Source organism: Gossypium hirsutum, chromosome A11 (assembly GCF_007990345.1).
Source record: "Gossypium hirsutum isolate 1008001.06 chromosome A11, Gossypium_hirsutum_v2.1, whole genome shotgun sequence".
Classification (NCBI taxonomy): Eukaryota; Viridiplantae; Streptophyta; class Magnoliopsida; order Malvales; family Malvaceae; genus Gossypium; species Gossypium hirsutum.
In genome coordinates this window covers 123246242-123262454 of record NC_053434.1, presented here as the reverse complement: position 1 = coordinate 123262454, position 16213 = coordinate 123246242, and the positions used below count along the sequence as shown (strand labels likewise).

At 30.9% G+C, this 16213-nt stretch overlaps 1 long non-coding RNA gene and 1 pseudogene across 5 annotated transcripts; one reads left to right on the top strand and one right to left on the bottom strand.

Annotated features, from left to right (window-relative positions):
- Positions 1–2721: 2721 nt before the first annotated feature.
- On the top strand, positions 2722–5324 carry LOC107936760 (GPI mannosyltransferase 1-like; annotated as a pseudogene).
- Positions 5325–9443: 4119 nt separating this feature from the next.
- Positions 9444–15655, bottom strand: LOC107936793 (uncharacterized). 5 transcript variants are annotated; one of them, XR_001694492.2, is made up of 4 exons: positions 15387–15655; positions 13621–15201; positions 10985–11578; positions 9444–10293 (listed from the first exon to the last, which is right to left on the bottom strand). It is a non-coding gene; the product is annotated as an uncharacterized lncRNA (long non-coding RNA). The 5 variants fall into 5 exon arrangements; XR_001694491.2 differs by having other exon boundaries at positions 9444–10104; positions 10216–10293; positions 13621–15618; XR_001694493.2 differs by having other exon boundaries at positions 13621–14037; positions 14791–15618.
- Between the last annotated feature and the right edge of the window lie 558 nt (positions 15656–16213).

Here is a 16213-nt window from a genome sequence, read left to right as displayed (position 1 = left end):
TGAACATTGAAGTTGGGCTCAATAAGTGATTTGGCAATTTAAATCGTGATTGGTAGGAAGAGTTAATGAATTGCATATTTATGAATTGTTACACGTATTTGTCTGAAATACGAGGAGGTGATGGTAATTGATACATGGACATATGAAACTATGATATATATAAAAACATGGAATATGTTTGATAAATGTGTTCATTCATAATTATGGAATTATGTACCTCATGTGTGCTATTTGCTTTAGTGAATAAAGCTTAAATATGAAATAGTATGAAATCGAAACAAATTGTTATGAAAATGTATTTAAATTATCTGTAAGTGTTTCGTGCTTCTCGATAATGCCTCGTACTCTATTCTGGCAACGGATACGGGTACTTTAACGGTTTTGCAAATTAATCCCCAAGATAGTTAGATTAAGCTATTACGATCTCAAAAACATAAAAATCATTAAAAACAGAACTAAAATACTTATCTAATTAAGCAAAATAAGCTTGCTTGAACTCAATTTCCATGGCTAGGGTTTCCACGTGTTTTTGATGAAAAGATGATGAAAATAGATTATTTAATTTATTTATCATCTTTATTTTATTAACTTTCCAAAATTAACCTTAATGGATTTATTAAATTTCCAATGATGAATAATCATTTTTATATCCAAAATTAACCTTAATGAATTTATTAAATTTCCAATGATGAATAATCATTTTTATATACTAACTACTCTAAATGGTTTATTTGTCATATAAGGACCTCCAATTTAAAATTCTAAAACTTTTGACTCTAGGATTGACTCCTCCTCTTAAACCTTGTCTGTGTAGGATAAGGTTTTAAGCTTAGTCTTTTAATAATCATCAAGTGGATTCTCATATATATACATATCTCACACTTGGTATTTAACCAATGTGGGATCTAAACTTTTCTTTTCCTCAACAAATATTCACAAATGGCTTAATTTGAGTATCAATTTCTCATTTATCACTCATTCGTTTCGAGCATATGGTATATCGTTCTAAAGGTCTCATGGAGTAGAATATAAAACCATAATTTTATGATTCAACCCTCCACCTTTACCAATCGAGAATATGCCCCAAAGTTTTCAAAAATTATATTTTTTCCAACATACCCTTTAGGCACAATCCAACCATATTTTCACGGGCATTTGAAGAAGTCCTGTAATTTGGAGCTCTGTTACAGTCTTTCAAAAACATTTCCCCTACCAAGGATGGTTAATAGTTTCAAATGGGAACTTTTACTTGTTAAACATTTAAATTGTAAACTTTGTGAAGAAGAGAGATAATTAAATCATTGAATATTCAGAAGAATGAAATAAATAATTTTTAAAGACACCATGACAATGAGTGAGCAGGCAACTTATTGTATAAACTAAAATAGCAACTATTTATTTGATTATAGCAAGAGAATCAGGAAACGATAATAATTCAATAATAGAAGTAAAACACTCAATTCAATCATCCATGACTGACATACAAGCATGGTTTAAAGAATGTGATATACCTTCCTTTGTTTCTCTCTAATAATGCAATTTGTTGAAGTTCTTTAATATCCCAATTAGAGAAGAAGTTCCCCATGTTGCCAAAATAAATAAATAAAAAAACAACCTCATGAGGAGGAGAGTCGGAGGCTAACAGACAGAGAAGAAGGGAGAAAGATTGTTTAGTCACTCTATGAGACTTATGAGAAAGAAAAATATCTTACAAAAATAAAATCGGTAAAATGTTTTTCAAAATGAAAGAAGAGATTTATCGGTGTTTTAAAGAATATTTTCTTGTAAAAATATTTTCTAAAAATTATTTTATTGCGAAATAAATGCACCCTAAGTCATTACAAATTTTTTAGGACGAGTATTTTAGTTCATATCAACCGTATTGGATAGAGAAAATTAATATGGTTTAAGTTGAATATGCATGCGCCCATCGCGAGAAAACATTGCTAAAGTTGAATCAAGAACAACATTCGGACGCGAAAATATAGAAGTCCATGGTAGGACGATTTCTCCCAATCAACATTATTTTTATCATATTATATTATACTGTTTGGTGGTCTACATATCTGAATTTTCATCTCCTTCCAATCACTATTTCACTTTCTTCCTCTTGCAATAATCAAAGATATTGAATAATTAATTAAAAATTTATAAAATAATTTTTTTACTAAACTGATTCAATTTGTTCAACAATTAACTCCTATTTCAAATTTTGAATTTTACTGTGAATAATTTTTTATTCAATCACTTCAATCCTTTTATTTGATCTTGGTTCAATCAATTGGATCAACAATGGTACAATCAAAATAATTTTTAAGAAATATCGAATAAAATTTTAATTTTTTATAATTTTTTTAAAGGAATAAATTAAAATTTTATAATTTTAAATTGTTTTAAAAATCTTAAAAAACTAAATAATAATTTTACATTTTAAGAGTGGACCAATTCACTACCGTCGATCAGTCAATTCATTTTTATATTAAGAGCATTGATTATATCATCAAAGCTTAACGAAATCCAATTTGATATAGGTGTTCCTATTCAGCTTATACAATCTTTGATCCATGTAATTGCATTTCTAGGGTTTATTTACAACTTAAAACCTTTTTCATCATCTTAATCAAATTTCAGTTTGTCTTAGTTCTAAGAACAGAACTAGTACATTATTAAAAACTTAATAAACACTATATTAGATAATATTAATGCTGAGAAAGATGAATATTATATGAGATTCAAGGTTTTCTAAATTTATTAGATTATTAAAACTTTTTTTTTCTTACATCTCCATAATTCATAACTAGTTTTCTCCCCAATTAACCTTTTTTTTATTCTTTTCCTTTTTTCACTTTGATTTGGGTCTAATTTTGTTTCCCTCAAATTTCCCATTTTCAGCCATGATTTCACTTAAACCCCGTTTGGTTCTCCTAATATCAGCCATTTTCCGCGTGGGTTTAATTTTGTTCGGTGAATGGCAAGACACCCATATGGAAGTTCGATATACGGATGTAGATTACCTTGTTTTCTCCGGTGCTGCTTCTTTAATGGCTTCCGGTCATTCTCCTTATAAAAGAACCACTTACCGTTATTCACCTTTACTTGCTTTTTTTTTTATTATTATTAACCCCCAATTCTTTTCTTTCTCATTCTTGTGGCAAATTTCTCTTCTCAGCGTCAGGTATTTTGATTAATTTTCACTTTTGATTTTTTCCCTTTTTTAGATTTAAGTTTCAGCTAAAACCCATGTTTTTTTGTTCATTTTTTATTCTTAATTTGCAGATTAGTTTGTTGGGTTGTCTATTCTTATCATATTGAAGCAACGTAAGGTGCCTGATAATCTATGCACTTATTCCATGTTGATATGGCTTTTCAACCCATTTACCTTCACAATTGGAACTCGAGGAAACTGTGAACCTATTGTTTGTGCCATGATTTTGTGGACTATTATTTGTCTTACTAATGGTATATTTTGCTTTTGGTAAAAGACTTTACCTTTCTTGGTTCTTCTCGATTAGCTTGTTAGTATGTTGGGATAGCTATATTCGGGACTTGTGGAGCTTCAAGCTTCGAACCATTTTATCATGCCAAATAAACCGACTTAAAAAGCTTAGCAGCCCCTTAGTTGTTCGAAGAATGTTATAAAATTTGGATGTAATTAGAGCATTGGCCTTCTAAGGGAGAGTCTTAATTGCATAAGCTGCACTTTTGAGAAGTTTGGTGTTTCAAAAAGATATATCTTTATTTGAATTATGTGTCTCTAATGGGTAAAAGTACTACAAAACCCCTCTGTACTATACCCTGGATTGCATTATGATGGGCTAATTTGCTCATTTTACCGACTCTAAGGTAACCTGCTCTGTAATTTCACTTGTGGGAAGAATATACTGAGATAACAATTATATTGGACTGCCTGCTTGATTTCGATTGAGAAAGTTACGAGTTGGGGTATTCAATAGGAAAGCTTTTATTTCGATAGTTCTTTTACATGTTGGTTCTCTATATCTGATGTGAGTTTTATGTTTGATTGTTGATGATTGAGCACTACGTTAAGACGAGTTGGCTGTATATTGGTCTGCTTTATTGATTTCCTTCTTTTTTCTTGGTGGGTAATGTAGTACAAGCTGCGCTTTGGTACGGTCTTATTCTTCACTTCAGAATTTATCCTATAATCTATGTGCTTCCCATTACCCTTTTTCTCAATCCACGCTTTTTTCAATCCGGAGTGAAACCGTTGCTTAGTGATTGGATTTCTGATCAAGGGAAGCCTCGTCAAATTAATTCAGAAGTGACTGATAAAAGTGTTGTGCTTAATGTATTGAAAAGCGTATTCACGAGGTCAAGGATTTTGTTTGGTCTTGTTTCCGGGACTGTTATCCTCTTTTGCACCGGTTCTTTCTTCAGGGTATACAGATGGGAATTTTTCCTCGAGGTATTGCTCTATCATCTTACTTTCATGGATCCAAGACATAATTTTTCCATCTATTTCTACCATATCTATCTCAACTAAGAACGCCATCTTTCGATTCTGGAAAAGTTCATTTCCTTTTTGTCTCAGTTTATACTGCAGCTAGTACTCATTTTTTACTTAGCAAAGGATCCGGTGTTCTGCTTCTTTGTACAGACAGTGGCATTCGTAGCATTCAATAAGGCATGTGAATTTAGCTTCCCTAGCTTCGTTTGTTGTTTGGAATCTGCATTCGTGTATTCATTGTCAATTTACTTCTCGAAGAACAGGTAATCACAGCGCAGTACTTTGTATGGTTCTTTTGTCTCTTGCCTCTTATTTTGCCATGGAGCAATATGAAGCTTAAATGGAAAGGTCTATGTTGCATTTTTTTGTGGATGGGAGCTCAAACCCACTGGTTGTAATGGGTTTACCTGCTCGAGTTTAAAGGCAAAAATGTCTTTCTACAGCTCTGGATGGCGAGCTTATTGTTTCTGGCTGTGCTAGTTCTTTCGTATTGATCATGCTTATCCGGCATCATAACTAAACTCCAGTATTCAGACAGCATACAGACTCAAAGACAACGCGAAAAAAGCGTGAGTGACAAGACAAAGTAAGTTCCTTCGAGTTGCAACCATGTCGGAATCTAGAATTTTCATCTAATCAACGACCGGTACATTATACGAGCTTTAGATTTTTTTCGCAGGGGCTTAGATTTCAATGCTTTCTTGCAGCGTAGCTTGTAAAAACCATTAATGGAGTATCAACTTGAACATATTCCAATTCCATTTTTGCATATTTTTTTGTGTTTGGGCTTTCATGTTCTTGCTTAATTACTAGTACATTTGCTTACTAATTCTATACTAAATTTAGTATTTTTTTATATTTGTATGTGAACACACAATTATGCAAAATGGTGAAATGCTGGTTGAGCCACTTGAAAATTGAAATTACCTGGAATTGTACAAGACTTGCAGGTCTGATTGGATCAAGATTAGCCGATCAAATCCAGAACCTGTAATTTGACTGGTTCACCTTTGTTGATTTGGCACACATGGCTCGTCTTGCCATTTGAAATAGTACTGAGTGATAAAGAGTTTAATGTTTTAAAGCTTTAGTTTTCAATATTGTGGATAGAAAAAACATCTGAAGATAACTATCAAATACAAAAAGATCATCGACAATTGCTGGCTACAGTAAATTAATTTCCAATAATAAAATGTACATAATAATATTATAATATAAAAAATAAGGTGATATGAAAACTCAAATTCAAATAAAAATAAATCAAAATTTTTAACACTCAAGTTAATCTGACTCAAAATCAATTCAACCCCTCTAATTCAATGTCCACACAACTGCTTAATTCAAGATAAATTCAAGAAACTAGGAGTGTCTTTTACATAGGTGACAATCAAAATGCCGAAAGATTTCGCTTACAAAGTCACGAGATGCTTCAGTGGCCACAGTGCCAATAGAATCTGATTATTATTCGTGAAATAATCATAAATGCTATATTTACGTGTTTTGTCATAAAGCTTGACAACCCAAATCCATGTTTTGAAATCCAAGTCCCCAAAAGCTACTAAAGGCAGTTGATGTTCAATGCAATACATATAGGTATATCTAGAGGTTAACACACTTTATGCTTGACTAAGCAAAGTATTGTATTCAAAACTAAATACGTTAAGAAAACTACAAAAAAATTTAACATACATGAATAGGTATTCAAAACTAACAACCAAATAAAAGTACCATAGCTGAAAATGGCTTAACAACTTCTTTCTTAAGTCCAAAAACAGGTCTGTGCATGAGAAATGACAGTTTAATCATAATACCTGCATATCAATGATAACCCTGGTTTGCATAAAGTACCTGCATAAGCTAGGTTAGAAAGTTGAATTGAGATTTAGATCACACTGACATATCTTCTATTATTGTTGATCGAATTGTTCGAACTTCGGGTGTTTTCGAGCAATCTCTGCTTTGTCTCAGCTTCCGCTAAAGAAGTGTCCTTTAACTCACCCTTGAAATTCTTGATTAATGTCTTTGAGATTAGATCAGCCTATAAAGTACCTTAAACAGCATGAAAGAGTGACATTTGAACCACGCGATTATTGTTTAAAGTTAAACAACCTCCATTGTTACCCGACGATAACCAGGTGAACTCTATGTTAGCTGAAGCCAGAAAAGAAGCAAAGGAACTTATCTGAAACATCTTGACGGTTACATTATTTTGCCTTTATCCGACATAGAGTTCACCCAGTTATCATCGAGTAACAAGGGAAATTCGTTCGCGTGAAATTGTCATGCTCTCAAGCTGTTAGAGGTCCATCATAGCATATGTAACAAATCCCCATTGTTGCTGTTGATCATCTTGTACAGATCTGGAAATTTTAACTCGGATCAGATGATGAATCAAAAACAATCGAACTGACAAGTAAATCAACAACACCACATCTGTTTTTTTTCTTTTCTCTTGTCGGTTCTAAATATCTTCTTGGATCACACTGAGATTTTTTTATTAATTAATCAATAAATTATATTTTTATAAAAAAAATTGTTATTTTTTGGTTAAAAAACATATTATTAATAATATTTTTTTAATTAATTATGTGATTATCTACCATTTTCTTTGATTAGTCGTTCAGTAATCAATTTAGACAAATTCAATATCGAAATATGATTGCTTTTGAGCTGACATTTATCTATCATTTATTCATAAACAAATATAATATATCATTGACATGTCACTTAAAATAAAATGATCATTTTGGAAGCAAGATTTCTATTTTGTGGTTGATCAAGTTGTTTATGGGATTTGCTTTAATGTTCTTGTTAATCATCTCTCGTGCCATAATCCATTTTATAGGTTATCTTAGCATAATAACTTGGCAATTTACAAATATTATTTGTATGTGCATAATTTTTAATAAATTTTAAAATATTTAAATAGTTTTCTTTACAAGTTTCTTTTTACATTTTTATAATGACATTACTAAATTCAACTAATTCAAGGTCTAACTTGAACACAAAAAAAATTCCGGTCTTGATGCGAGAACAATTACTTAGTTCATGATCTAACTTAGATAAAAAAAAAATTCAAGCCTTAATATAGACAAGCCCAAAAAATGATTTAAACCAAATAATAAATTAAAAATTAAAAAAATATATATATATATATATAGGATATTATCTAGAAGGCTAGATATTATATATGAACATTCTAGTTATTAGATATTTGTAATATTAATATGGTAAGGATGTTGACATGTGTTAACAATCCAGTGGCCATTAAACTTTATAAATAAGGGTAGGAGTTTTCATTTTTGGTGTGTGTGTGTAATAGAGAAGTGCGTGTCATATTGTAATTGTATTGTGCATTAATAAAGTGTTCTTTTTTCTTGTAATTGTTAGTCGCGGTTAAGCCTTAGGTTTCTAATCACTTAGTGCATTTGGGTAGTTAAGCCTTAGGTTTCTAATCACTTAGTGCATTTGGGTTAGCTTTCATATATAGTCAACTCTGCAGCCTAAATGATATATGGTCGGCCTTGCGCCTGAGTATTATATACTTTAAATAAGTTTTATACAATATCTAAACAATAACAACAAAATAGTCCTCCCCACTTTTCGAACGTACCTTCAGGCTGGGCCAGGTGACCGACCCATGAACAGGTCTACTATATATGTCTTTCTAAAAACAATTTTTAACAGAAACAATAAACATTATGAAAAATTTTAAAAACACTTTTGTCAAATATTTTTTCACAACCAATAATGCAAAGTGCAATCCGTGCTGGTCGTTGATAGTTGCATTTTTAGCTTCAATATATATATATAAAATAAATAACAATAATTATTGAATTCAATTAGGAGAATTTACTTGTGCTATTTGTCTGTCAATCCGATGTCTGCATAGTAACCTTATTTGCGGCCCAGTTTTCTTTTCAGTAAGCTCTTCCTTGGCAAATTTTTTATTTTTCCGCATTGTTGATTGTTGGGAGTTGCACTGCTCCTCTGTGCCCTTTTTTTTAGCTTCCAATTTGTCAAGCTCTTAAAAGCGTCTTCTCTTGTTTATATGCGACATCGAATCGTTTATCTGATTATAATTGAGCAGCTCTTCGTTCTCTCTATCTTGAAAGTTCTGATTGGTTTGGTATCTCTCTCTCATGATGTGATGAGTCTCCAATCTCTTTATAAATATTTTCGGGACATGACATCCTCATCTTGGCACAAATATGAGAAATTTAGATTAAAGCAAATCATTGAAACGAAAAGCTATGGTTCAAGACTCCACATAGTGAATTCATGAGTCATTTCCTGAGAATTTGTTGTTGCAAATCATGCTTGTGAGTTTGAAGACATACAAGAAAAGTATATGTTGTAACAAGGTGTCAATTGTAAGTGGAGAATTCAATTGATTTGGCACTATCTTCAACAATTTTTTTTAGATTGAAGGACAAAAATTTTGCACAGCATAATAACAGTAAATAGTAGCAAGAAAAAATTTAATCGAAAAAATGCATGAAGAGCAAGTTCAAGAATGACATGAGACATTAAAATAAAAAAAAATAAGAAGAAAACTTGTAAAAGATAAAGATACATGAACCCATATTGCTAAGTTTAAAAACACCACTGCAGTGAAAAGGAATTATGAGTATAATGTGACTTAAAAATAATGTAGCAATACACGTTCAAATATAGGTATCAAACGTGGTCTCCCAAATTCTTCTAAATGCATTAAAAAATTTAGAAAAATTGAACACATATATGTTAGGCATAATGTTTATATTTGATATAACATAGTTAAAATTTTGACTTTTTTAAAGTTTAAAAATAAATTTAGTGCATCAGAAATAAAAATAATAGTGTGCATAGGCCGAACCAGACTCAACTAAAAAATTAAACACGCTTGCTAAGCCAGGGCCCGACCCAACCTGAAAAATGAAACTAAAATTTTACTCAAGCCTGACTCAAATAAAAATATTAAAATTCAAGCCCGTCCTGACCTGCCTATATTAATTTTTATATAATTTTAAAATATATAATATATCAAAATCATTGAAACATAGCAATCTCATACTACATTCACAATTGCGATCCACAACAACCAATTTGCCACCTAACTGACCACACAACCAAGCCACCACCCATACTATTGGTGGCGTAGTATGGTGGCGTGAAGCTACCTGACGCAAGACCTCCCCTATAAATACAACAAGACCCTTTGAGCAACCATAAATGTAGGTACAATATAAGAGCTTTAGATTTTTTTTTTAGGTGGTTCGAAGGGCATAGATTTCATAGCTTTCTTGTAGCGTAGCTTGTGAAAACCATTAATGGAGTACCAAATTGAACGTAATCCAAATTGAACATTTTCAAGTATCTTCCAACCCTTGTTGAGTAAGCAAAATAGGCAAGCAAATTCTTCAGCAACAGCTTATCAGCAAATTCTAATTGAAAACCACGCTCCCATTTTTTCAACGCCGATCAACAAATCTTCCATCTATTTGATTGCATTACAGACCAGAACTCAGAATCTGCGGATCCTCAATAGCTTTACCGATAGCTTTTTGGATTCTAATACCATATTTGTTTCAAGTAACCTGGTCCCCCCCACTCCCATGTAGTGTTCTTCAAGGCCTGGTTTAAGCCTTTGAAATCTGTATAATCCACTTTGTTGTATCATAAAGTTGGTTTCTCAAACTAATAAAATTAGCCATTAGCAGGAACAAGATCATGATCATGTTGGTTTCACGAGTTGGCAAACTTACATGATCTTGATTAACAGTAACAAGATCATTAGTTGCAGTAATTTCTTTCATATCAATCCATGAACATGCTGAGAAAACCTACAACAACAAATATAGACAACAAGTCATGATTTCAAAGTACAGTTACTTATGAAAACATGAATTTTGAAGATTTGGATTTGTATTTCATTTAGTATAATAAACTATGCAAATGATGTGTGTAGGGTTAGGTATATAAATTAGTCGAGATTTAATCTGATTATTATTTGTGAAACAATCATAGATGTTACATTTACGTGTTTTGTCATAAAGCTTGACAACCCAAATCCATGTTTTGAAATCCAAGTCCCCAAAAGCTACTTAAGGCAGTTGATGTTCAATGCAATATATATAGGTATATCTAGAGGTTAACACACTTTATGCTTGACTAAGCTCGATCCAAAATAAGAGCCTAAAATTTTGTATTCAAAACTAAATACGTTATGAAAACTACAAAAAAAAAAATTAATATACATGCATAGGGCATGAACTTGTATTCAAAACTAACAACCAAATAAAAGTACCATAGCTGAAAATGGCTTAACAACTTCTTTCTTAAGTCCAAAAACAGGTCTCTCGTGCCATAATCCATTTTATAGGTTATCTTAGCATAAAAACTTGGCAATTTACAAATATTATTTGTATTTGCATAATTTTTAATAAATTTTAAAATATTTAAATAGTTTTCTTTACAAGTTTCTTTTTACATTTTTTATAATGACATTACTAAATTCAACTAATTTCATAATACCTGCATAACAATGATAACCCTGGTTTGCATAAAGTACCAGCATAAACTAGGTTAGAAAGTTAAACTGGGATTTAGATCATAAAATCAAATCTAATAATTAGATTTGTAAACATTGACATATCTTTTATTATTGTTGATCGAATTGTCTGAACTTTCAGGTGTTACGAGCAATCTCTGCTTTGTCTCAGCTTCTGCTAACGAAGTGCCCTTTTAACTCACCCTTGAAATTCTTGATTAATGTCTTCGAGATTAGACCAACCTATAAAGTACCTTAAACAGCATGAGAGAGTAACATTTGAACCACGCGAATCATCAGATTGTTTATTGTTTAAAGTTAAACAACCTCCATTGTTACCCGATGATAACCAGGTGAACTCTATGTTAGCCGAAGCCAGAAAAGAAGCAAAGGAACTTATCTGAAACATGTTCACGGTTACATTATTTTGCCTTTATCCGACATAGGGTTCACCCAGTTATCATCGAGTAACAATAGAAATTCGTTCGCGTGAAATTGTCACGCTCTCAAGCTGTTAGAGGTCCATCATAGCATATGTAACAAATCCCCATTGTTGCTGTTGATCATCTTGTTCAGATCTGGAAAATTTAACTCAGATCAGATGATGAATTAAAAACAATCGAACTGACAAGTAAATCAACGACACCACATCTATTTTTTTTTCTTTTCTCTTGTCGATTTTAAATATTTTCTTGGATCACACTGAGATTGTTTTATTAATTAATCAATAATTTATATTTTCATAAAAAAAATTATTTCTTGGTTAAAAAACATATTATTAATAATTTTTTAATTAATTATGTGATTATCTACCATTTTCTTTGATTAGTCGTTCAGTAATCAATTTAGACAAATACAATATCGAAATATGATTGCTTTTGAGCTGACATTTATCTATCATTTATTCATAAACAAATATAATCTATCATTGACATGTCACTTAAAATAAAATGATCATTGTGGAAGCAAGATTTCTATTTTGTGGTTGATCAAGTTGTTTATGGGATTTGCTTTAATGTTCTTGTTAATCATCTCTCGTGCCATAATCCATTTTATAGGTTATATTAGCATAATAACTTGGCAATTTACAAATATTATTTATATTTGCATAATTTTTAATAAATTTTAAAATATTTAAATAGTTTTCTTTACAAGTTTCTTTTTACAATTTTTTATAATGACATTACTAAATTCAACTAATTCGAGGTCTAAGCTGAACACAACAAAAGTTCAGGCCTTAAAGCAAAAACAATTACTTAGTTCATGATCTAACTTAGATAAAAAAAATTCTAAGCCTTAATATGGAAATAGTTGTCAACTTCAAGCCCAAAAAATATTTAACCCAAATAATAAATTTAAAGGAAATAGGTTTAAATATGCATTTCGCCCCAAATTTAGCATCTTCTCTTGTTTAATACTCAAGATTTTTTTGTCCAAACTTAAAAAAAAATTACAAAAACAATAAATAATTATTATGTCACAATCTGAGAGGACCATGTATCTTAAAATTAACGGTGGTTCAAAAAAATACCCATGTTCAACACACGTATATATGAATTAAGACCTCTAAATATCCTTCAAGTACATGGCAAAGCTAAAAAAAACTAACCGCATTCATGTCATACATAAATCCGAATAACATAATTACCTTGTATTTCTATATTTTGTTGTGTTAAAATCTAGGCTTAATGATAAAGTTGACCACTAACTTTGCATGTTTTATCAAAATAACCTTGATTGTATTTTTAAGCCATTTTCAGCCAATCTACTTTTGTTCTTTTTTTCAATCTACTTTTTTTTAATAGATTTAATAAAAATACCGTTAAAAAAATTTAACAAGAATGATACAGAATACTTTTAATGAGATATAATTTATTATTTAGATAACTCAATAATATAATTACATGTGAAAAATAATAAAATAATTAATACATTAAATTAAAAAAATAACTCCTAATTTAAAGAAAATAAACCTTTTGAAAGAAAATAAAGATTGAGAACTTAAATTTATTCATTAAATCATTAATTGAAAAAAAAAGATTGATGGTTAAAAAAACTTAAAAATACAATTAATATCATTTTGACAGAAAATACAAATGTTAATGGTCAAATTTATCATTAATCCTACAATCTAATATTGTTATGTTTGAACTCGTTTAAAATTTTTGAACTGATATATTTTCGAACTAAATCAAGCTCATTTTCTTATTAGATACACATGTCTAATTGAAACTTGAACAATTTGATCTTTATATCAAATCATAAAAATGACACGATATTAAGCTTGAACTAAATTGAGGCTCAAATTTCCAGCCAAACTCGAGCTTCGCTAAGGTTAAAAACAACGGTAGAAATAAAATTAATTATTGTAGGTGTAATTATTATAGGTGTGTGATAAAAGATTTTACTACCGTCCATTCAAAAGGAGTCTTAGCTTAGCTCGATTATAAACCGAGACTCTTAAATTCATGTCTTCTTTTTTTGGAATACCGCTTTTTTGTTGGTTTTTAATTTCATTTTATTTTTTTTACGTTCTTAGTTTTATAAAAAGTTCAAAAAAAAAAACTAACAAAAAGAATTCACAAAGCTAAAGCCAAAAGAGATCATCAGCAATCTTTACCTTGTTGATTGCCACTCCCCAATTCTTCAACGTGGCCCGAATTTTCCGACTCACACGTTTTCCATCTCTTGCATTGCTGCACAGACCAGAATTCAGATGCCGGTATGAGAAACCTCAGTAGCTTTTCGACCAGCCCCTTCGAATCTTACAGCGATAGTTTTACAGTGCTTTTTTAAGCACTTGAAATCTGAAACATCCACTTCGGTATTGTCTAGCTGTATAATCAAACTTAGCCTTAACTCTTTTAACAGTAATAGGCTCATTAGTTGCAGCTTCTTCCCAAACAAACCAGGGAGATGATGCAGAAAGTGAAAACAAGAAAAAAAAAATTTAAGTGCAGATGTTCCAAGTTACTGTCATATATTGTAACAGAGAAATAATACCCATACCTCTTTCCTAGAGTCTCGTTGCTACCACCTGAAATTTAAGAAATTTAAAAGAAATATGAATAAACGATCAATGTGAAGATCTAAAAAATGACTTGAGACATTGAAGCCTGATATATACAGCAAAAAGGAAACAGAGGTCAATATATGCATTTTCAAGTTTGTAGCTCCAATGGTATAAACATGAAAAAGTAAGTATATAGTTCTTACAAAGATTCAACAATATTTATAGTTTTCAATGCAAAAATCCATGCAAGCCTGGAGAAGCAGGGAGAGTCCTAAACATTAGATTTCTGGCCTGTTTCGGATTCTACATTTTGCTAGAAGTGTCCATTTTCAACACATGAAAAAACCTTACAAGAAGCTAAATATACCCATGTTAGATGCAAACATGTTTTCGACATTTACATCCGAATCAAAGTTGAAAATGACTTTTTTGCAAGTCTAGTGAATGAGGAAAGACATTATATTTTATAAATGAGTATTTTAGCATAACACATTCGGATACAAGTATAAGATCGAAGATTCATCTAACAAAATTTGAAAAGTGAACCATTGTTCAAAACTCACAACCAAATCAAATCAAAGTCTTTGTATTAGGTCTAAATCAAATCTGCGTATGAAAAAGGACAACATAATTATAATGAGATCTATACATAAGAAATATTCTATGCATTGGTTAATTTCAATGATAAAAAAATGTGGATACCATATTATTAGTGAAGGATGCAACAAAGTCCACAAGTTAAAAAGTTAAATTAAGATTGAGATAATGAAATCAAACTTGATAATTAGATTTGTAAATATTGGCGTAGATCTCATCGTTGCTGATCGAATTGTTCGAACTTATAGTGTTTTTTCGAACAATCTCCACTTCACCTCAACTTCGGCTACTGGATTTCTTCCATGGAGATTAGGTTGGCCTACAAACAACTTCAAACAGCCTGGATGTGCGACATCTGAAGCACAACGCAAACGAACAATAAAACGAAAGCAAGAAAAGAAGCCGGGAAAGAATTTCAGATAAGTTTTGAGAAGCTAAAGGGAACCGATCGAAAACTCTCTCCCGACTTCTTTTCTTGCTTCCTGCCAACAATGGAGGTTCGTTTAGTCATATTGTGCTTAAGATGCCTCCCTCGCAAGCTGTTGATGGCCCATAGTTGCTTGGAGACTATTCAAAAAAAACTGTACAGATCTGAAAATTTTAACTCAGATCAGATGATGAGTCGTTTAATAATCAAATAAAAAACATAAAGAGCAAGCAAATCAACAACACCGAAATGTTTTCTTCAAACAACTGATAGAAAATTATAAACTAAAGAAACTCGAAACGACTAGGAAATGAAGAAAAGAAAGTCTGCAAATTTCAGTACTGCTCACGTGTAGAGAAGAAAAGAGGCAGCCACCGCTGAATAGTAAAGTTGAAAATGATGGAGTTTATCGGTAGGGTTCTAATTAAAAGTTTGATAATCCGGCTGAAGTGAACTATAAATAGGAGAACTGTAGGAGCATGTTTGATGGCTGTAATACCAGTGCATTACAGCTCAATTAAGTGGGCCCATCACTAAATCATTGCAGCCCTAATACATACGGGCTTATTCAGGGAAAAAATGTTGTTTATTAGTAATGGTAATTCAAGAAATGGGTGGCTAAGAAATTAGCCGAAGCTTTCAATTTTATCCTCACCATTATCCTTTCTTTCTCACTCTGAAGTCTTTATCTTTTCCCCCTTTTTTTTCATGCTTCTTCCTTCCACTCAAGAAATTTTCAACTTATCAATTAAAACCTTTTTTTTATCATCGATCGTTAAAATATTAAACTTATCAACCTTTTTTCTTATGATGATTAGTGACCCAATTATTCACTCCATAAAATTATAAAATGATAATTTAATTATTTTTTTTCATCATATAGGTAATTTTTAAAATTAATATAATAATAATAATTTTAATCCCTTAATATTTACCCAAGATAATAATTTAATTTTTTTCGCAGATTTGCTTTCTTTTATATCATTGAGGATTAATTTAAAATATTGATAAAAGATGAAACTTATTATATTAGAATTTTGGAGATATTTTCAATCGAATTTAAGTGATAAATATGTTTTTTTTCTGTTTTTTATGTGAAATGATCACAAAGAAAAGTAAAACAACAAAAATGATTAAATTACACCATGTGAAAATGTTAAGAGTTAAAATCTTTAA